At 45.2% G+C, this 24,131-nt stretch overlaps 1 protein-coding gene across 4 annotated transcripts in view; it reads left to right on the forward strand.

Annotated features, from left to right (window-relative positions):
• The first annotated feature begins 1,931 nt into the window (after positions 1-1,931).
• CARHSP1 (calcium regulated heat stable protein 1) overlaps positions 1,932-24,131 on the forward strand; it is a 52,247-nt gene continuing 30,047 nt past the window's right edge. The window contains exon 1 of one of the 4 annotated variants that reach the window (XM_073647766.1): positions 1,932-2,065. The gene's annotated coding sequence lies outside the window, so the exon portion shown is untranslated. Of the gene's footprint in view, positions 2,066-2,239; positions 2,522-24,131 lie in introns of those variants that run through there. The other 3 variants (XM_073647764.1, XM_073647763.1, XM_073647765.1) reach the window with 3 other exon arrangements.

Below are 24,131 nucleotides of genomic sequence, written 5' to 3' on the forward strand. Positions count from 1 at the left end.
TGCATACCAGGATTGGGGATGAGGGGTGCCATGCATACCAGGATTGGGGATGAGGGGGCCATGCATACCAGGATAGGGATGAGGGGTGCCATGCATACCAGGATAGTGATGAGGGGTGCCATGCATACCAGGATCAGGGGATGAGGGGTGCCATGCATACCAGGATCAGGGGTGCCATGCATACCAGGATTGGGGATGAGGGGTGCCATGCATACCAGGATTGGGGATGAGGGGTGCCATGCATATCAGGATTGGGGATGAGGGGTGCCATGCATACCAGGATCAGGGGATGAGGGGTGCCATGCATACCAGGATTGGGGATGGAGGGTGCCATGCATACCAGGATTGGGGATGAGGGGTGCCATGCATACCAGGATTGGGGATGAGGGGGCCATGCATACCAGGATAGGGATGAGGGGTGCCATGCATACCAGGATCAGGGGATGAGGGGTGCCATGCATACCAGGATTGGGGATGGAGGGTGCCATGCATACCAGGATTGGGGATGAGGGGTGCCATGCATACCAGGATTGGGGATGAGGGGGCCATGCATACCAGGATAGGGATGAGGGGTGCCATGCATACCAGGATAGTGATGAGGGGTGCCATGCATACCAGGATCAGGGGATGAGGGGTGCCATGCATACCAGGATCAGGGGTGCCATGCATACCAGGATTGGGGATGAGGGGTGCCATGCATACCAGAATTGGGGATGAGAAGTGCCATGCATACCAGGATTGGTGATGAGGGGTGCCATGCATACCAGGATTAGGGGATGAGGGGTGCCATGCATACCAGGATTATGGGATGAGGGGTGCCATGCATACCAGGATTAAGGGATGAGGGGTGCCATGCATACCAGGATTGGGGATGAGGGGGCCATGCATACCAGGATAGGGATGAGGGGTGCCATGCATACCAGGATAGTGATGAGAGGTACCATGCATACCAGGATCAGGGGATGAGGGGTGCCATGCATACCAGGATTGGGGATGGAGGGTGCAATGCATACCAGGATTGGGGATGAGGGGTGCCATGCATACCAGGATTGGGGATGAGGGGGCCATGCATACCAGGATAGGGATGAGGGGTGCCATGCATACCAGGATAGTGATGAGGGGTGCCATGCATACCAGGATCAGGGGATGAGGGGTGCCATGCATACCAGGATCAGGGGTGCCATGCATACCAGGATTGGGGATGAGGGGTGCCATGCATACCAGGATTGGGGATGAGGGGTGCCATGCATATCAGGATTGGGGATGAGGGGTGCCATGCATACCAGGATCAGGGGATGAGGGGTGCCATGCATACCAGGATTGGGGATGAGGGGTGCCATGCATACCAGGATCAGGGGATGAGGGGTGCCATGCATACCAGGATTGGGGATGGAGGGTGCCATGCATACCAGGATTGGGGATGAGGGGTGCCATGCATACCAGGATTGGGGATGAGGGGTGCCATGCATACCAGGATCAGGGGATGAGGGGTGCCATGCATACCAGGATTGGGGATGAGGGGTGCCATGCATACCAGGATCAGGGGATGAGGGGTGCCATGCATACCAGGATTGGGGATGAGGGGTGCCATGCATACCAGGATCAGGGGATGAGGGGTGCCATGCATACCAGGATTGGGGATGGAGGGTGCCATGCATATCAGGATTGGGGATGAGGGGTGCCATGCATACTAGGATTGGGGATGAGGGGTGCCATGCATACTAGGATTGGGGATGAGGGGTGCCATGCATACCAGGATAGGGATAAGGGGTGCCATACATACCAGGATAGGGATGAGGGCAGTCTGCTGAATGCCCCTCATTACCAGCGCCTCTCTGACAACTCCTCCTGTCAGGCGAGAAAGAAATGGTAAATTGAGGTGGATTGGGGTGTGATCAGGGGCGTGGCCAAAGTTTGTAGCGCTACCTCTCTCTTCAAAAGTTGGGAGGTATGGGCATTTATGGGCAGGACAAGACTGCCATTGTGCAGTAATATAGAAAAGTGCATGTGAGGAGACTTCCCTGCCCCATACAGCGACCATAAGCCGCAGACGTGTGAGCTGAGTGTAAGGCCATTAGTTGTATAAGTTTTTCCTCTGCTTTTCACTGGTCCCTTCATTCGGATAAGGCTGTCTGGTGTGCGCACAATGCGGCCGTGCAGTCAGGGCTGCTATCTGCCACCTCAGCAGTTTCCCGCCTCCTGCACCTCAGACACTTCCCGCTGTGCCCGGCTGCTGCTGCTAAGTCTATGGCTGGAGCATCAGAGGATGTGGGAGCCGCTGCGGGAGGGGCCGTCACCATACCGCCCGGCAGAGGAGGGAGTGAGCGGCCATGATGACAGGAGGCTGGAATGCTGATGTCACAGGGGGAGGAGGACAGGAAAAGCCCGGAGGACACTTTTCTAGTGAGACAGTTTCTTCACTGGCTGCGATTTGTGTCTCTGTGCTCTGCCCTCAGGTGAGTGACGTGTCTCTGCCCTCAGGTACTGAGTGACTGATGTCGCTGCGGCATCTGCGTCCTGTGTAAGTTCTCTCAGACTTTGAGGTCGGCGCTGTAGTCCGGCCACTGCTGGTACATGGTGGCAGTGTGTGCTCTGGAGGAGCCGATACTGAAGTCCTGTGCGCCTGCAGCCACCTCTAAGGCTATGTGCCCACGTTGCATTTATGCAGCAGAAAATTTCTGCTGCATAAATGCAAGTCCTCTCCCGGAAAAACGCATGCGGAATTCCGCACGCGTTTATCGCGCATTTTTCGCGCGTTTATCACGCGTTTTCCACATGCGGAATTGCCTTGCGTTCTTTATGCATTGGACAAAGGCAATTCCGCTTGCGGAAACGCAAAATTAAATGACATGCTGCGGATTTTTGAACGCGGCATAAACGCTGCGGAAAAATCCCCAGCATGTGCATAGAAGTTGCGGAATCCCATTGGGGACCATGGGGTGCGGATATACATGCGTTTTTCAAGCGTTTACGCTGCGGAAATTCCGCAGCATATACGCTTGAAAAATGCTACGTGGGCACACAGCCTTATAGTTGTGTGAAGGGCGGACATGCCCCTGTGGCCTCTTCTGGTACAGGTGCTGCCGTATGCGATATGGGGGAGACTGCCACCGCCACTCTGCGCTCCGTTCCTCGCGCCCTGTTCCTCGCGCCCCGTTCCGCACGCCCCGTTCCGCGCTCTGTTCCTCGCGCCCCGTTCCTCGCTCTGCTCCTCGCGCCCCGTTCCGCGCTGTTCTTCGCGCCCCGTTCCGCGCTCCCCGTTCCTCGCACCCCATTCCGCGCTCTGTTCCTCGCGCCCCATTCCTCGCGCCCCGTTCCGCGAGCCCCGTTCCGCGCTCTGTTCCTCGCTCTGTTCCTCGCGCCCCGTTCCGCGCTATTCCTCGCTCTGTTCCGCGCTCCCCGTTCCTCGCCCCGTTCCTCGCGCCCCGTTCTCTCCTGCCATCTCCTTTGCTTGTAGTATGGGACAGTCCACAAGTAACTTTATTTTGGTGTCAGTCTATAATACCATATTTCTGAGTGTGGCGCAGATTGTTGTGTGTCTGAAGTGACGTGTACGGCCGGCACACCGCGGCGGCCACATGCACCATTCTGTAGGTAACACCTGTGAAGTCTTGCTCCTGTTGGCTGCCACGTGCAGGCGTAGTTTTAGCCATTTGTGAACACCACAGGTCTTGTGTGGTGACCCCGGGGGCAGTGGTTAGTACTTACTAAGAGTGGTCTGTGGGAATCGATTCTCAGGCTCCCGTGCCGATCAGTAATCTGTGGTCGCTGGACGTAGAGCCCCCTCTCACCTGACAGCACCCCGGCTCCACTCTTTGATTGTCCGGCCTGGTGTGACGTCATCGTTGTGGCGGTTGCACTAGCCCAACTAACAAAAAGCTATGGATGCCTGGAGGTAGGAGGTGGTGGCTCTCAGGGTTCCCACCCAGTAGCCATAGATCACTGATGTGGCTGATGGACGGGCTCCTGCGAATTGACTCACTAATTCTAGTTACCAGTGAATTGACGACCGGCAAAAATGCCCCGGGCTTGTGTGTACATGGAGAAGAAGGTCTGGCCTGTCTGACCACACAGAAGAGCTACTGTAACCCAAATTACTGCTCCCGTAAAGGTGTAAAGGTGTTAGCAGGTGTTAGTATTGATGCCTGCGGACTACGGGGCTCAGTATTCCCAGACCATTCGGAGAGTCCATGTGTTCCCCTGTCCACCGCCAAAAATGTGTACAGTGGGCACATAAACATCAGAACTGGATCATGGAGTAATGGAAGAAGGTCAGCTGGTCTGATGAACCACATTTCATGATGATGCCCATGGACATGTGACACTCCTTCCCAGAAAGGACATGTACCAGGTGGGCGGCGGAGGAAGCTTCATTCTCTGGGAAATGTTCTGCGAGGAAACCTTGGACCCTGGCAATGTCTACGGATGGTTCTGTGACAAGTAACGTGTACCTAAACTTTATTCCAGATCAAGAACCCTTCTAATGACAGCGGCCTTTTTCGGCAAGATAATGCCCCTGCTGCACTGCAGAACATATGCACAACTGGTGTAAGGAAATTGATAAAGAGTTCCAAGTGTTGACTCCAAGTTCCCCTGATGTTATTGTGATGGAGCATTTGTGGGAAGTGCTGGGAAACAACTCCAATCCGTGGAGCCGCACCTCACAATGTACTGGACGTGAAGGATCTGCTGCTTACGTCTTGGCAACGGTACCACAGGATCTTCAGAGGTCTTGTGTAGCCAATGTCTCAGCAAGGCTAAGCTGTTTTGGGGGTGCAAGAAGGAGCTGCATAATAATAGGCTGGTGATTTTAATGTTATGGTTTCTAGATGTAATTCTCAGTTATGGCTCGCTTCCGTACAGAAAACTAAGCGAACCTGCAAGAGACATTGACATGCTGCGCATTTGAAACACGCTCCGCAGGTGAGCTTATGTTGGGTAAGACACTCCTTTTTGACACATTAAAAAGATGCAATGTCAAAAAACACACCAAAAGATGAGTTTGGCAGCGGTTCGACACCCGGGATCTCCAACGATCAGCTGATATATTCTTTGGCAGGGCTTGTTTACACATGTTTTTAATGTGTTTTCAAGAGTGAAAAATACTGCACTTTACAGTACCAGCAAAATGAATGAGATTTCTGAAATCTCCTGCCCATGCTGCTTTTTTCCTTGTAGATTTGATGCAGTTTTATATCTGCAGCATGTCAGGTCTTTCAGCTGTTTTGCAGCGTTTTTAAAAAATTCCAATGAAAGGTAAAAAAAAAAAGCATCACAGCTTATTTCCTGCCAACACTATGGTTTTTGGTGCAGAAAAATCTGTTACAAACACTAGCTGTGCACATACCCTAAGCAGTGTGCAGGGCTGAGCAAAGCAGCTCCGTACATTTAGTGGCTGCGGTATCCTACTGCAGTTTATCCTCCTGCTCACCAGCCCACTGATCTCATAATGACCTAACCTATGGATAGATCATTGTTAATTTAGTCCCTGACAATCCCCTTATCATGGATGTCTCATGAGGACAACCCCTTTCCTAAATGCAGACCTGCTAGAGTTCAGCTGATTGTGGTGGGTTTGACAGCTGAAACCCCCAGGGCAGCTACAGTTCATCCCGATCTAATCGTATTGGTGACCGTATGTTTCCTGTAGTCAGCAAGTCACTTCTCTCCATCTGAGCTCAAGCCAGGAAAATCCAGTCTTGCAGAAGGAGGCACAAAGGACATTGGGACAAGGATAACACACTGCGTTATCGCAGGGCTCTGGAGGAGTCACATACCATCCTGATTTGTGTTATAACAGGACTGAACTTTCTTATTTGCATGCTGCAGCCCTTCAGCCCCAGCATTGAGATCTCGGGGAGATGTTTATGCTGTATATGACCATGGACCTGCTACAAACTGCAGAGTCTATGTTCCCCCTTGAGCTTTTGAGTTTTTGATGTTGCAGAATTTCTGCACCTATTATTTTCATTAGCTTACTTGCGAATTTCAATTGCGTATTTGTGTGCAATTTTTTTTTACATGCATTTTTATCGCGTTTTGGTCTCTTTATTGGTGTGCTATGCTTTAAATAAAGCTGCTTTGTTTTTGATACTTCCTGGTATTTGGCTTTGACAAAACTTGATTGACTTACTTAGGTACAGATTACATGCGTTTTCGCTACGGAAACATACTAAAACCGCATGTGCATTTTTTACCTGCGGAATTTCTGCACCTAATGTAAGTCTATGGGTAAATTCAGTACAGAAAACTCAGCGAACCCGCAAGAGAAATTGACATGTTGCTGACTTGAAACACGCACCGCAGGTCAGTTTACGCTACGTTAAAAAGAAGCACAGTGGGCAGGAGATTTCTATAAATCCTATGCACTTTGCTGGAACTGTAAGTCACTGCGTTTTTGCCGCAGCAAAAGTACGCAGCGTCAAATATGCACCAAAAAATCTTGGGAACGTAGCCTAAGAGATTCATTTTACAACTTAAAGGAAAGCTGATAACATGTCATTTGTATAATGCATGTTCATAGTACCCTGGACATTTGCCTAGCAAGCAAGAGTAGTGATACACTTGGTAGACTTCTCATTGAGGCTCAGTAATGTCTTGGACAATTTATGTAGCAGTCAGGAGCCTACCAGGGAAAAAAACAGCGTCCCTTCTTGAATACTGAAGATGGCAGACATTTTCCAACTTGTTTGAGATTCTTGTGGTCTATTGATGTTGAAATCGCTCATTGGATGTTGTTTTTACATAGCGCAAGAAGAACTCCCCCCATCCTATATCTAAATTCAAGAGCAAGTGGGCACAACTTTAACACTAAGGTCTGATTCATCAAAGCTTTCACTCCAAAATTCTGGCGTAAAAGCTTTAAAAAGTCGCAAAATTTAGGCGCGACTTGAAATTGTCCCTAAATGATGTAACTTTTGGTGTTTTCACTCAAGGTTCTCCGAGCTCCGCTAAAATGGGCGGAGTGGGGGTGGGATGGTAACCTGACGGTAGTGTGACACCACATCTTGTCTAATTCATGATGAGCTGTGGCATTCCAGGACTGGAGTGAGATTTCTGGCATAACTCACAGAGGCCCAACAACACTCGTCAGACAATCCATATCTATGAAGAGGGGTGCACCCCTTCATGGATCAGGAGCGTCTGACTCCAGCACTCTTCCTCATCAAGAACGGCGTGAACAATGCCGGTTTTGATGATTTTGGCCCTAACTCCATGATTGCATGTCAGTTATGATGAAAGGTATACTGAATTAAAATTCAATAAAGGGAACCTGACCGCCTATACTTGCTGCCTGTGTTTAGGGCATCAGGCACTGGCTATATGATTTTAGCCATATATGTTTGACTCTGAAACGTTGCGACGTTTCAGAGAGAAACATGCTTTAGAAGCTGGCAGAGACCGAGCTGCACAGGACACTAGTCGGACAATCGGGTCCCCAACGACTTCTTCCTGCCCACTGCCCTGGTGTTACAGGTCTCTCCATCCACGTGTGTATGGTGTGTCACTGGCATCGGGCGGGGAGTAGCTGCTGGGGACCCGCCTGTCACTGGCAACGGGCCGCCTGGGACCTGCCTTTCCAACTAGTCTCCTGGACAGCTCTGTCCCCAGTGATTTTTGTATGTTTTTCTTTGAAACGACAAAATGTTTGAGAGTTAAACATACCTGGCTAAAATCATTCAGCCACTGCTTGATGCATGCTGCTCGTGGATCGGGCAGAATGTATTCGCTGTCAGGTTCTCATTAAGATGCTTTTGACTGATCTTGAGGAGCCGGGGAGAATGAGCCGCTCCAGCGAGCGGGGCCGGGAGCTGCGCTGAGCTCAGTAGCGGTGTCCTGTCACTCAGTGAGCTCCGCTCAGTGCAGGGCCCCGCTCGCTCTCCCCGGCTCCTCGGCATCAGCTGTCAGAGGATTACAGCAGGGGACTTCTCCGGACAGGTGAGTATAAGGATTTTATCATTTTAATTCTTATGTTTACACAGGGACACTGCAGGAGCAGACTACTACTCCCAACGTTGTCTCTTGCTCGTGCTGATCACAGCGCAAGCAAGGAACAATGATGAGGGCAGCGTACAGCACCCCACGCTTGGGAACAGCGCTGATTCCCAGGCGCCGGTCCGTGTCACACTGATGCCACGCAGATGTCATCCGTGTGTGTTCAGCATGAGACATTTTGCGGACCGTGCATCCGGAAAAAAATGAACATGTCAGCGTGTGGAGCACACGGACACATGGTCCGTGGAAACACACTGACATGTGCGCAGACCCATAGATTTGAGAGATACATATGAAGTTGCTTATATTCATGTGTACTTTTGATTTATGGGAAAAATGAAAATGATTTACTCTTTCATCGGGCTATTGTGACATAGATTGTAGAGCCGGGACGGCGGCTCATAAGCAGGATTGTGCTCCGTTAGTACTACACATACACTGTATTCTGCAGTAATCATTGAGTTATCTCCTGCTATTTACTCTGCATCTATTGGTGATCAACCTGTGCTTTATTACAAGCTTCCATTTTAAAGGTACATAACCTGTGTGTGGATATATTTTGAAATTCTTCTTCCATATTTCTATTGGGTGTAAATCAAATAAAACATTTATTGAAAAATACTGAATGAAACCCTTTCTGCGACTGCTGACTTCTCTGTACTAAGCCTACGGTCAATGGCAGTATCCAAGGAAGGGGCAACCGAACACATACAAAGTGTACCCATACGTGTCCTCTTCCACGATTTTATCCTATATTCTGTAGTGCTTGCATATATGCAGGAGTGAGGCGTAGTGTATCAGTATGTTGTAAGCAGTGTTTGCCCAGCAGTCAGCACATTGATTATTGCTTGCCCCTGCCTCATGTAAAAAACCCATCTGCCTGGATTATGTCTTGTCGTGGATGGCTGCTCTGGCCTCTATACACAGCTGTTTACAAGAGCATGGATGACGTACCTGTATATAGTCTGCAAGGTTGTAGAGGGCGCAGAGAGGGTCCTTGGAGTGATTGTTGTCAATGAGTGACATAATTACTTGTCATCCACGACATTTACAGAGAATGTCATCCTCCTTTGTACTGCAAAGGGTTTTTTACTTCTCTGCATGGCATTGATGGTTGACAAACTATACCATTTGCGAGCGATTAAATGTAACTTTTTGCAGGTTATGACCTTCCTTGTTTGTATGGTGACGATGAAGTGTCAAGATGTGCTCTTTAATCCTGCGTACTTGCTAACATTTCTGCAGTGTGGGGCTTTATAGCTAATGATGTGCAGCACAAGTTTTTTGTATTGCAGCACTATAGGGAAGACTCAGGCAGAGCTTTGAGGCATAGCCTTATGTTACTTTGCTATATTAAAGGCAACTTGTCATCTGAGACCCAAACCACAGGCAGCACGACTCGGCGCGTGGCTGCATGATTGCTCCAGCACTTTAAAGAATATATACTTTTTAAAGATCTGGACTATAGCCAGAAACAAGACTAGTCTGGCGAAGCTTCCAGCCAGTTCTTCCCTGAGCTGCTTGAGATGGTATACATAGGGAGAGACCTGTCAATCACCACTATCAGCACTGGGAAGAGCTGGCCACTGGATTATTCTTATCTCCAGATATGGTCCCGTACAGATCTTTTTTAAAATGAAAATTTTTATTGAAATTCTAAAGATGATACATAATAGATGTACAACAAGATATGACAATATAAACAATTAAATGGAAACAAAGAACAGGGAGCAATAGGGGGGAATACAGGGAGTGAGAGGAGAAGCCTGAGGGGGAAGGTCAGATCTTTTGAAGAAAAGTTTGAGGGAAGTCCGGAATGGTGGAAGCCTGTCGCATAGTGGTGGTGTGGCGAAGGGGATGTGGTTGATATATTCTGACCAGGGTAACCAATTTTATATCCGAATTTATGCACTTTATCTGTAAGTATAGCAGACAGTTTATCATTGATCATATACCAAGAGATTCGTGTCTTGCCTGAGAAATCTTGTCCTGTTTTTTTTTTCCAGGCTGAGGCAAAGGTTAGTTTGGCTGCTAGGAATATGAAGGAGATAAGGGTTTGGGAGTGTTTGGGGATATTGTGGATACGTTTGTTAAGCAAGACTTCCCAGGGATCTTTTTTTAGGTTCTGATATGTAACTGATAAAATGAGAAAATATACCCTGATCCGGAGCCGGCTTGCTTTAGGACAGAGCCACCATATGTGTTACATGTCACCAGTGGATTGGCAACCTCTAAAGCATTGGGGTGAATAGTTAGGAACAGCTTTAGCAATTCTGCCTGGGGTCAGGGACCATCGCATCATAACTTTATAGTTTATTTTAACATCTACTGTAAGTATTAAGTATACCGCGGTGGAGGAGCAGATCTGGGTCCATTCTGTCGGTTAAGATGCCACTAATATCTGATTACCAACGAGAGGTGTACGTTAGGTTTCATCTATGTGTAGTATGATTTAAATGAGAGTAAAGAAGTGGGATGGTACCTGAAGCATGAGGGTGTCCCCGGCCAAATCTTTAAATCATAATTTCTCTGAAATGCCAGATTGTTTCAGCAAAAGATATACCTGGATGTAATCACGCAGCATGAATCGGATGAAAGGTTCCCTTTAAGTTATTTAAGTCCTCTTGTATTTCTTTTATTTAAAGGTATCTGCCACCATCTTTATCCTGCCCTCTCTGAAGGCAACATAAGGTAGTCACAGACATTCTAAATTAAAAAAAATAATGGAGTAACACGAGGCAGCTGATGAGGAATAGGAAGAATAGGTTTAGATCATTTATTGCTGCATGGATCCCAGGATTTGATCTGATTGGAGGAAAGCAGGCAATAATTTGTTAGGTTAAAGAGAACCTGTCAGTACGATTTTGTAATGTAAAGTAAAGACATGGCTGGAATAACGCTGTAACACTGATTACATTGATACCTTTGGTGAATAAATTCGCTTTGTCGTTGTTCTGTAATCACCATTTGAAGTTTTCTGCTAATTAGATTTCTTTGCACAGGGGCTGGATTGTGCGCTGGGTCTTCTCCTCCCAGTCTGTGATTACCCTGCCCCTCTGTCTGTCTCTAGTCTGTCCACTGCATATTAAAGTACTGTTAGCAATTACACTATTTTTCGCATTGTAAGACGCACTTTTTCCCCAAAATTTTTTGTGTATCTTATAATCCGAATGTAGCTTACCGGGGAAACAGCTGTGGTGGAGCGGGGTCCCAGGAGGCAGGGTCGCTGCTGCAGGAAGCTGGCGGCGGCAGTAGTGGGGTCATACGGCAGGGCGCCCCGGGCTGGGAGGAGGGGGTGTTCTGCGGTGTGAGGCTGCAGCGGGCCCCTGGCTCTCACAAAATTGTCGTCAGAGTCCCCGCCCTTCCTATCTTTTTCACTGCGGTGGAGTTTGGGAAAATGGCTGCAGGAGACTGGGCATGCACAGATTGAGATCTCAGCTCCCGGGATCTCAATCTGCGCATGTGTTGCCTCTGGCATCCATTTTCCTGAAGTCCACCGCAGTGAAAAGGATTGGAAGGGCGGCGATTCCGCCTACATTTTGCGAAAGCCAGGGGCCCGCTGCAGCCTCGCACCGGCGAACTCCCCCTCCTCCCAGCCTGGGGCCAGCATTAATGGTGCTCTAAAAATAAATATAATCTGCGTATAGCAGGCAGCTCCCACACCCATCCCCTATGCGGATGAGCACACGAGCCAGTGACCAAAAACAGTGCAAAAATTACAGTACAAAATTGGCTGTAATAGATGGTGAACGCCATGTCGCATTTGCAGAGCCCCTGATCTACATAAACTGTGGACAAGCCACAAACAAACATTATTCAGCCCCCTGTGTTGGTAGTGTGGATGCAAGTACATACATATTATAGCACAGGGCTCGACAAACCCAGGCGCCTGGTCGCCAGTGGCGCCTAGAAAATGTTGTCTGGCGCCTAGAAAATGTTGCCTGGTGCTTGAGGAGTTGAGGAGTTGAGAAGAAAAAAAAATACTCTCAATCCAATCCCACCTCCTGCACGGAGTCATCCAATCGAAGGAAGCAGGGACAGTATTGCTCAGGCCGCCTTCTCCACTTTGCTCCGCCCCCCTTATGCTCCGGGACTGGACAGGGAGAGTTGGGTTACGGGGGAAGGATCGCTGTGGCCGGGGGCCCGTTCTCATCTCCCGCTACCTGTGTAAGTACATACAAAGGCCATGCTCCCCGGGGAGACGCCGTGTGTGAGGGGGTCTATATGTACAGTTTGTCAACTGTGGACCAATGGTACTTCAGCTCTAAAATCACAAGGCATGTTCATGGCCACAAAAAGCAAAGTGAAAAACACTAGAATGTTGCCTAAAATCTAAAATATCAAAATATAATATTTATTATCTTTAAAAGTAAAATGTTGTTTATAACGTTTGTAATGTTTTTTTTGTTAAATTAAAAACCAAGTTTGTTTAAAAAAAATTCTGGCTCCTAAATTTTTTGGCTGGCTCCTAGATTCTGAACAACTTTGTCGACCCCTGTTATAGCATACCCTTTCATGGTGATGTAGGGTGGGTTATAATTTGAGATCCTCAGATATGGATATATATTACCATTGATTTGTAGGGACATTGGTTGGGGAACCATTTAATTCTGTGCTGTCTCATACTTTCCAGGATTTAGTGGGTCACAGCTACTCAAATTACAACTATAGCAGTAACCCAATATACTTCCTCAATTGGATGTATGTTCTATTAGGTATTTTAAAAGTGACACACCAGCTCTGGCACGTCAAGGTAAGGAGGCTTATTCACCATGCAATGCTCCTCTGGAAAGTTTAATATGCAAATTGCCTCTTCAGAGAAAAAGAGGACTTGTACTCTATAGCGCCACCTATTCGAAGTAACAATCCTACAAGTCACAATAAACCCTTTAACGAGTCGTGCAATATGACTTAGGATAATAGCCAAATCAGAATCTCAATTTGCAGACAGGAGCATTGCATGGCGAATAAGCCTCCTTACCTTGACATGCCAGAGCTGGTGTGTCACTCTCCATAAGGAGAAACGAATGTTGTAAAATTGATAAGGTAGCTTTATTCTTTGGGTCAGTACGATTTTTTGCGGGACAAGATGACATTGTCAGCGATACCATTTTCATGTACATTTGTCTTTTTGATCGAGTTTTAGCAGACTTTTTTCCAGCGGTATGATAAAAACCCATAATTTTATGCCACTTTTTTTTTTTTTTTTTTTTTTACGGTGTTCACTGTAGAGGTTAACTAGTGTGACAGTTTTATAGATTAGGACATTCCGGACGCAGCGATGTTAAATATGTGAAGTATTTTTTGTTTTTGTTTTTACATAAATACTTGTATTTTTTAAGTAATATTTTTGGTTATAAATTTTGTATTTTTTTTTTTTCAATCATCTTCTTAGCTTTTATTATTCTTTTACTTAGTCCCTGTATGGGAAATTAACTTTTATTAGTCTGATCACTGGTCTCATGCATTGCAATGCACCAGCACTGCAATGCATGAAACTTGTCATATTACACATGCAGATTGCCTGTTAGACCGTGCCAATGGCTGAATCTAACAGGCCACCATACCTGGCACACCAAGAGGTCATTGTTTGACCTCTGCCAGCGACAGCTGTTGGCATGGAGCTGTCACAGTGTGTTTTCACACAGTGACAGCTTAAAGTCATGAATGACATAGCACTTTATGAAGTGGGAACTGCAAAGGGGTTAAATAAGTTACTGCCTTAAAAACAAAACTCCGATAACAATGATGGAAAGTAGCAATGATTTTTTTTCCTGTTTTTCATTGTGTGATAGAATCAATGATGAAATTCAAAGCTACAACTTATCTTGCAAAAAAAAAAGCCCTCATACGACTGTCAGCAGAAAATACAAAAAGTGATGGCACAGGGGAGAAAAAAAAACAAAATTGCAAAATGAAAATTGGCTGCGATTATTTTTATATATATATATATATATATATATATATATAATTACATTACATGGTCCACAGCAGGACACACCTGAGAGGTGTATTTTATTGCATTGGCGGACTCAGACAGAAAAGGGCCCCTGTACAAACACAGTGTATAGGCCAAAACCTAAGCTAAAAACAAAGTGAGCAGATACCCTGCAGTAAATAAATAAATAGTGCATGAAAATAACATAGGTAATATCATTTTGATAGGGTCAAGGTGACCCTATCCGGGACGGTCCTAACCTCTAGTATTAAAACCTTACCATATGTCAAATGACATAAATGTGAATAAGGGCCGAGCAGGACTGAGATCCCTAGCCATTGGGAGCTATATAACACTAATGTCCAGCTTAAACAAAAAGGAGGCCACACCCTTATTGGTACAGGTGGACATTATGTTTATATAGCTCCCCATGGCTGGGTGTCCATTATGGAGTCAAAAAATCCCCCCTCTGTAATGCTGAAATGCAGATGGAAATATCAAAATGTTTTTTCCATTCTGCGCTGGAAAATTTCCTTGCTAATGTATATATCTCATAATTTACAACTGAAAGCAGAAAATGTAAATCCGGAGATCTATTTTTTGTACATTCATGTGTTTTTTCTTGATGATATATACCAGGATCACCATTCTGTGTCTGTTAGCTCTGTGCAGTATTTACATGATGGGTGAATTTGCTGAATATCTAGAAAGTTATCAGAAGCAGAATGTACTGGTAAAGGTAAAAGCCATGTACGCAGCATGTATTATTCACTCCAGCCTTCTGTTTCACTTACACCAGGATAATTTACTCCACTACAGTCCCAATGGTCTTGGTATCCTGGCAGCTCAAGTTATATTTTGTCCCTCTGTCTCTAGCTGATGTAACCTTATCACCATTAATAGTAAAACAACACCAGGGGATGAGACTCATTACTATAATCCCTTGGGCCACTATTGTTATAGACTAAACAGGTAACATGCTTTCATCCCAAAGACTTGCCTAGGGATTTCACAGCTTTGCACTACCTTGTGTTTCCTTTTTTTTATGTAAAATGTTGTGAATCGGGATCCATACCATGTTTGCACTAAAATCTGAAATTTTCTTCAGTACTTACACTTATCAAATTCGGGGTTTCGGAGCACCCTTGGTGTGGCCAAGAGTCCAGTGCACAGTTATGCTTCCTCATATGCATATTGAGGGCTTTTTCCCGCTTCTAATTGACAGGTCTCGCCACACTATACACTATTATGATTAGTAGCAGTGGGGATAATCACCTATTTGACGGAGTAAACTCAGGAGGTGTACGTATTTGCTCTCAGCCCTCTCCTTTTCTCTGAAGTCACTCTCTACACTTCTCTGGTCTATTAGTGCAGTGAATGGCATCAGCAGAAAGAAGCCGGTGTGTGCACCCACGCCTGGGCACATTACAATAGTGCTCACTCTAGGGAAGCACTGTCAATCTGAGGCGGGGAAAGGCCTTCAATATGCAAATGAGAAGGCGAAATGGTGGACTGAACTCTTGGCCACACCACCAACCCCTCATTTACATACAAAATAAGTTATTTTGTCAGGCACTGTACCAGATACAGTGCTAGTAAGAATTGTATAGGGGCCAAGTCCCCTATGTTACTGTTTAACTTATTTGCAATGCATTTTGGGGGTGACACACTCCCTTTAAGGCCGGTTTCACATGTCCGCATATCTCTGGTACCGGAAAAAACGGTACCGGAGATATCCGTGTCCCGTGTGCTAAACGTTTGGCAACCGTGTGCCGCATGAGTGCCAAATCAGGATCACATGGACGGCGCCTGGGAATCAGCAGTACAGTTAGCACTGTTCCCAAGCGCCGGTGCTGAACACTACCCTCATCATGGTTCCTGCCGGCGCTGTGATCGTCACCAGCAGGGACAGTGATGAGGGTAGTGGTAGTCTGATCCCGCAGTGTCCCCACCTGTAAAAATAAGAGTAAAATAATAAAATCCATGTACTCGCCTCTTCTAGGTGTCCCCAGCTGTAATCCATGCGACCGCTGCTGCAGAGGAGTCGGGGAGAATGAGCCGGAGCTGCAGCTCAGGAGCAGTGTCCTGTCAGTCACTGAGCGCAGCTCCGGCTCATTCTCCCCATCTTCTCTGCAGCAGTGGTCGCATGGATTACAGCGGGGGAAACTTACGAGAGGTGAGTACATGGTTTTTATTATTTTATTCTTATTTTTACACAGGTAGGCACTGCGGGAGCAGACTGCCACTACTCTCATCACTGCCCTGCTGGTGCTGATCACAGCGCTGGCAGGAACCATGATGAGGGCAGTGTTCAGCACCTGGCGCCTGGGAACAGTGATAACTGTACACTGATTCCCAGGCGCCGGTACGTGTCACATGGATGACACACGGAAGACATCCGTGTGGGACGTTTCGCGGACCGTGTATCCACAAAAAAACAGACTTGTCTCCGTGTGGAGCACACGGACACACGGTCCGTGAAAACACACTGAGATGTGTATCAGTGTCTCCGGTACGTGTGGAAACTGTCACCACTTGTATCGGAGACACTGACGTGTGAAAGAGCCCTAACATGGAGAGAAGGGAGTTCATATCACGCTCAGTATTTGGTCAGTGTTTTACATCAGTATTTGTATTTCAATAATTTTTATTGAATTTTTAACTATTTGTAAGCAAAAACCAGGAGTGGACAATCAGAAGAAAAGTATAATAGAAACACGTCACCACTTCTGCATATTTCACCTACTTCTGGTTTCAGTTTACGAATACTGATGTAAAATAGTGAAATTAAAGGGATCAAGGCACAAGGTAATATAAGATGCACACACACACCGCATATACAGTGGGGAAAATAAGTATTTCATACTCTGCCGATTATTACAAGTTTTCCCACCTACAAAGAATGGAGAGATCTGTAATTTTTATTGTAGGTACACTTCAACTGTGAGAGACAGAATCTAAAAATAAAAAACAGAAAATCACATTGTATGATTTTTAAATAATTAAATTGCATTTTATTGCATGAAATAAGTATTTGATCACCTACCAACCAGCAAGAATTCTGTCTCTCATAGACCTGTTAGTTTTTCTTTAAGAAACCCTCCTACGCTGCACTCATTGCCTGTACTAATTGCACCTGTTTAAACTTGTTATCTGTATAAAGACAGCTGCCCTCACACTCAATCAATCACACTCCAACCTCTCCACCATGGCCAAGACCAAAGAGCTGTCTAAGTACACCAGGAACAAAATTGTACACCTGCACAAGGCTGGTAAGGGCTACAGGACAATAGGCAAGCGGCTTGGTGAGAAGGCAACAACTGTTGGCACAATTACAACCCCTGGCAAAAATTATGGAATCACCGGGCTCGAAGGATGTTCATTCAGTTGTTTAATGTTGTTGAAAAAAAGCAGATCACTGACATGGCACAAAAGTAAAGTCATTTCAAATGGCAACTTTAGGGCTTTAAGAAACACTAAAAGAAATCAAGATAAAAAATGTGGTACTCAGTAAGGGTAAATCTTTTCAGACCACGTAGAGGGAAAAAATTATGGAATCATGAAAAACAAACACATAAAAGAACACTCCAATACATCACTAGTATTTTGTTGCACCACCTCTGGCTTTAATAACAGCTTGCAGTCTCTGAGGCATGGACTTAATGAGTGACAAACAGTACTCTTCATCAATCTGGCTCCAACTTTCTCTGATTGCTGTTGCCAGATCAGCTTTGCAGATTGGAGCCTTGTCATGGACCATTTTCTTCAACTTCCACCAAAGATTTTCAATTGGATTGAGATCCGGGCTATTTTCAGGCCATGACTGACCTTATGTGTCTTCTTTCAAGGAATGTTTTCACAGTTTTTGCTCTATGGCAGGATGCAATATCATCTTGAAAAATGATGTCATCATCCCCAAACATCCTTTCAATTGATGGGATAAGAAAACTGTCCAAAATATCAATGTAAACTTGGGCATTTATTGAAGATGTAATGACAGCCATCTCCCCAGTGCCTTTACCTGACATGCAGCCCCGTATCATCAATGACTGTGGAGATTTGCATGTTCTCTTCATGCAGTCATCTTTATAAATCTCATTGGAACGGCACCAAACAAAAGTTCCAGCATCATCACCTTGCCCAATGCAGATTCGCGATTCATCACTGAATATGACTTTCATCCTGTCATCCACAGTCCACGATTGCTTTTCCTTAGCCCATTGTAACCTTGTTTTTTTCTGTTTAGGTGTTAATGATGGCTTTTGTTTAGCTTTTCTGTATGTAAATCCCATTTCCTTTAGGCGGTTTCTTACAGCTTAGTCACAGACATTGACTCCAGTTTCCTCCCATTCGTTCCTCATTTGTTTTGTTGTGCATTTCCTGTTTTGGAGACATATTGCTTTAACTTTCCGGTCTTGACGCTTTGATCCTTTGGTCTACCAGTATGTTTGCCTTTAACAACCTTCCCATGTTTGTATTTTGTCCAGATTTTAGACACAGCTGACTGTGAACAACCAACATCTTTTGCAACATTGCATGATGATTTACCTTCTTTTAACAGTTTGATAATCCTCTCCTTTGTTTCAATTGACATCTCTCGTGTTGGAGCCATGATTCATGTCAGTCCACTTGGTGCAACAGCTCTCCAAGGTGTGATCACTCTTTTTTAGATGCAGACTAACGAGCAGATCTAATTTGATGCAGGTGTTAGTTTTGGAAATGAAAATTTACAGGATGATTCCATAATTTTTTCCCTCTACTTGGTCTGAAAAGATTTACCCTAACGGAGTACCACATTTTTTATCTTGATTTCTTTTAGCGTTTCTTAAAGCCCTAAAGTTGCCATTTGAAATGACTTTAGTTTTGTGCCATGTCTGTGATCTGCTTTTTTTCAACAACATTAAACAACTGAATGAACATCCTCCAAGCCCGATGATTCCATAATTTTTGCCAGAAACACAAGATGACTGTCAATCTTCCTCGGTCTGCGGTTCCATGCAGGTCCTCGGCTCGTGGGGTCAGGAATCAGCCCAGAACTACACAAGAAGACCTGGCTAATGACCTGAAGAGAGCTGGGCCCACAGTCTCAAACATTATTGTTAGTAACACACTGCGCGATCATGGATTAAATTCTGCAGTGCACACAATGTCCCCCTGCTCACGCCAGCTCATGTCCAGGCCTGTTTGAAGTTCACCAATGACCATCTGGATGATCCATAGGAGAAGATCATGTGGTCAAATGAGACCAAAATAGAACTTTTTGGTATCAACTCCACTCGCCGTGTTTGGGGGAAGAAGGATGAGTACAACCCCAAGAACACCATCCCAACTTTTAAGCATTGTGCGGGAAACCTCATACTTTGGGGGTGCTTTACTGCCAAGGGGACAGGACTACCATCATATTGAAGGAAGGATGCATGGGGTCTTGTTTTGTGAGATTTTGGCCTCCTTTCCTCAGTAAGAGCATTGAAGATGGGTTGTGGCTGGATCTTCCAGCATGACAATGACGTGAAACACAGCCAGAGCAACTAAGAAGTGGCTCCGTAAGAAGCATTTCAAGGTCCTGGAGTGGCCTAGCCTATCTCCAGACCTGAAAATCTTTGGAGGGAGCTGAATCTCAAAGTTACCCAGTGACAGCCCCAAAACCTGAAAAATGTGTATGGAGGAGTGGGCCAAAATCCCTGCTGCAGAGTGTGCAAGTCAAGTGGTCAAGAACTGCAGGAAACGTCTGACCTCTGTAATTGCAAACAAAGGTTTCTGTACCAAATATTAAGTTCGGTTTTACTATTGTATCCAATACTTATGTTATGCAATAAAATGCAAATTAATTATGTAAAAATCATACAATGTAATTTTCTGGATTTTTTTCTTCTTAAGATTATGTCTCCACAGTTGAAGTGTACCTACGTTAAAAATTACAGACCTCTCCATTAGTGTTGAGCGAGCGTGTGTTGGTAACCCTTTAATCGAGCACGCTTGGGTGTTTGCGGCGTGCTCGGCATCTGTTAGTGATGCGGCGGCTGCATGTGTCACGGCTGTTAAACACCTGTGACACATGCAGGGATTGCCTTTATGTGGCGTCTCAACTTTTCCCTGTTGCCAGAAAGGAAAGAAGGGTCGCCTATTTTGGATTTCAGCATATCTGAGCTTTTGGTTTTTAAGGGTGAAGTTTCTGGCAGTGGTTTACTCTCCTTTCAATAATGGGAAAAAAAACGCACTTTCTTAGCCGTGTCACTTACTCAAGCCTGTTCAGACCATTGTGTAATAACAGAAGACATGGTGTGTAGGGGAGTGCGTCCGGCCTTTATAATGCGGTTTTCCACCATTACTTCTACATTTGCTACCAAAAGGATGGTGGTTGTGTCACAGCCCTGGATTGTATGTTTTGGGTGGGTTTCCCTACTGCAGTTTACACGTAAGTACGATGCATTTGCATAGAGTTTATATTTCAGCCATGCAGCAAACTCCATCTGCTGCTGATTGTTATAAAGATTGGAACAGATTTCACTCATTGAAAACCTGTTTTAAAGGGGTTGTTACATCTGGGACAGTTAAGGCTTATCTTATTTATATGCCATAAATGTCGCAGAATGGAACGCCTCTTCAAATCTGTAAAGGGAAGAGAATAAACTACCTCAATAATTGCTCCATATTCCAGGTGGTAACTTGTGATAAGATATGAACTGTACAAAGTTCGCTTACCTTATTCTGCAGCTGTAAACGTATGTTACACTCTAGCAGCAAGAGTGATTAATCTGATTCCCAATAAAATTCCTGATTTACCTTTTTATTTTATTAGGCCACATGCTGAAAGTAAAGTACGGTAACTGCTTTTACTGGAGGTGCTAAGATTGGTGTATGAGATTTAGGATAAAATCGTACACTGGGGATTTTGTTGCGGAAGATAATGCAACTGTCCCATATATCTGAAACTACGTCATTCAGCTGGATGGAACTGATTGTCAGTCGCTGAAATTTCTGCCATAGAATCTGCAGCAAGGGAATTAACCCTTAGGCTGCGGTCAGACGGCTGTAGATTCTCTCATGCGAGATGTCAGAGTCGGAGCCACACCTTAGTGTCATCCGATTCTCTTGCATGAGAGAATAGTTTTGCAGGTGTGGAGAAGACGTAGAATGTAATTTCTCCATCTCCTCCATTGTCTGAGTCCACAGATGTCAGGCTACTGTCCGATGTTTCACACTCGCCCATAGACTTGTATGGGTGTGCTTGATCTGAATTCTGGAGCCACTTGCAGCAGGCTGCAATTCATTTTGACAAATTAGCATGAGAAAAAAATAGCAGATCTGGACTGCCCCATAGTATAGCATTGGTCCGACCGAGTGCTATCCGATGTTTAATCGGATAGCACTCGGCCGTGTTATACTCTCATATAAGCGAGCCCTTAAAGGTATTGTCCACTATTAGGCAACTGATGCTTAATCAGTAAAATCAATGTACACTCACTTCCTGCAGTGGCACCATTCGAGTGATGTTGGCAGGGGACGTGACACTATTGTGTCACATGCCCTCTGTACACAATCGTCGGCCACTGATTGGCTGCAGCCTTTCTGTTTCATCTGATCAATGATCCGCTCTGAAGAAATAGTAAACTCTACAGCCGGTCAGTGGTGGCTGATTGTCTGCAGCGGTTACGTGACAAAACCGTGTCAAATCACCTGCAAACATTACTGGAATGGTGGCACAAAAAGTTGGGACAAAATTTTTCTCTGCCAAAAGAAAGCTCTGGGTTAACTTTGAGTCTGTTTTAGGCTTCGAGAGTCTGCATCAGGATGATGGCTGCCCCAGCTTACAAGTTTGTCTCCAGGATGATGCAGATTAAAATGACCGTACAAGTGTCTGCCTCATGTCTGACAGGTATTAAAATATTGAGAGAAAGAGGGGTCGCTTCACTGTATCAAACTTCAGGGTGCTCTGAAGAAATGGGTCATTAAAATATCCGAAGAACTTCGGCACTCCAATATAGATGCGAAAATTGATTTTATTTAAAGATACCCCACAGAGGATAAGCAGGCCAACGTTTCGACCTTACATGGTCTTTCTCAGGGCCTTTGCTGTAGTAGAGGGGATTGTGAGAACCACGGTAAAACGCCGTGTCAGGTATTAAAATATCTACGTATGGGGAGTTGGTAGGTGAAGGACAGTGCATACATTGTGTATACATTGCAATGCAACTGCAATTATTGAAATGTTCTCTCCAGGACAGAGTTCAGTGGATATGTAATACATTTTTATAGACTGGGACACCCTTCTAATATGTAGAGCAAAACCTGAATGAGTCACGTCTGATATACACATTTCAATATGGTAAATCCAGTTCATGCCTAATTTTTAATAAATATTTTAAATTTTAAAGTGCCATTGATTCCATGCTGTTGTACATGGGTTTACATGCAAAATATAAATTACACTGAGCAAACTAACAATGACAAACTGGTACATAGGAGGAGAGGGCCCTGATCTCATGGGCTTACAATCTACATGGTAATGGGAAAGGAGACAGTAGGTTGTGGGGTTGCAGTAGCTCCAATATTAATGAGGTGGCAGCAGAGTTATTCCAAGCTGTATGCTTTCCTGTAGAGGAGTTTTCAGGTTGCATCTGAAGGTATCAAATATGGGAGATAATTGGACAAGCTGAGGCAATGAGCTACAGTGGATGAGGGATGTTCGGGAAGGATCTTGGAGATGATTCGTTGAGGAACGTATGAGAGAGGAGAAAACAAGGAGGTCTTGTGAGTACCAGAGAATACCTATGGGAAGGTACCAGAGATTAGTTTGGAGATGTATGGAGGAGATAGGTTATGGGTGGCCTTGTAAGTCATTGTTGGTAGTTTAAACTGGATTTGCTGGGGAATTGGAAGGCAGTTAAGGAATTGGTAGAGTAGTAGCGAGGGGAGGGGTGGGGTAATAATCAGGCAGCGGAGTTGAGGAAGGACTGGAGGGGTGTGATAGTCAGGAGGCCACAGAGGAGGATATTGCAGTAGTTGAGGCGGGAGATGATAGTGAACGCCATCATTTTAGTTGATGATGAGGATGATCTTTTCTAGTTGCATAGTCAGCCTGGTCCTAGATACAATAACTGTGACAAGTGCAGGAAAGAAAGGTAATAAACATCACAAAGACGCTGCATTTCTTAGTTGTTGCCTTCAATGTCTAAATAAAATGGAATAGGTATGTATTAAAAGAAATCTGTCGGTAAGATCAACCTTCTCCACCACATAACATGTATATATGGGCAAGCCTGGGAAACAGAACATGTAAAGGTGTCAATGGAGTTACGGTACATTTCACAGACCTGAAAAAACATGTTATGCATGTTGGGGAGGAGGGGGGGTTTAATCCAATTGACAAATTCCCTTTACGTATTTTTGAAGTCTAATTGTAATGTAAGAATAGCAAGATCATGTCAAACTAGCGGCAGAGTACACGCTGGACATAATGTGTATCTGAGTGAAATACAATTTGTAGATTTTATATGTGGAAACTCAATCAGGAAGCATTATACAGAGAGAAGCAATAACTTGTATGATGACCGCACAAACATTTTCCTCTTCCACATGAAAAGAAATACAGAAGCTTTGATGGTAAAAGATGAGGCACGTGGTGGTGAAGGGGTTAATCAACTGCACAATTAAAGTGCTACTTTTTTTCTTCTAATTTTTAAAAAAATGTGGAACCCAAAATAAATAGGCATTTTGCAATATTAGGCTATGTGCCCACAATCAGGAATAGGAACGTTTTGGACTCAGCGTATTTTCGCTGCGTCCAAAACGCGATTTAATCACGCTGTTAAACCCACATGTGTTTAGTGAACCAAGCGGATTTACTGCATCTAATGACATTCAATTGTAGAAACTTCTGTAGCGGAGACATGCTGCAGCTCATAAACCCACACTGTGGGTGAGTTAACGCAGCGTTAAATAGAAGTACAGTGGGCATGGGATTTCTATAAATCCCATCCACTGTGCCTGTAAATGTAGAACACAGCGTTTTGGACGCAGTGTAAATGCAGTGCATCCAAAACGCTGCTCTTCCTGATCATGGGCATGTAGCCATAGTCCAATAAGCGGTCAAGCAGTTGTATGGTATAAGGTGCGCTGTCACCGGACTTTGCCTGTCTATCAGTCTGCTGAAGAGTCTTAGTTTAGCAGATGCTTTGAGTTTTCCACTTCTAGGACA

This window comes from Phyllobates terribilis, unplaced genomic scaffold, assembly GCF_046119375.1.
Source record: "Phyllobates terribilis strain yellow unplaced genomic scaffold, ASM4611937v1 Scaffold_9__5_contigs__length_417890890, whole genome shotgun sequence".
In the NCBI taxonomy this organism is placed as follows: domain Eukaryota; kingdom Metazoa; phylum Chordata; class Amphibia; order Anura; family Dendrobatidae; genus Phyllobates; species Phyllobates terribilis.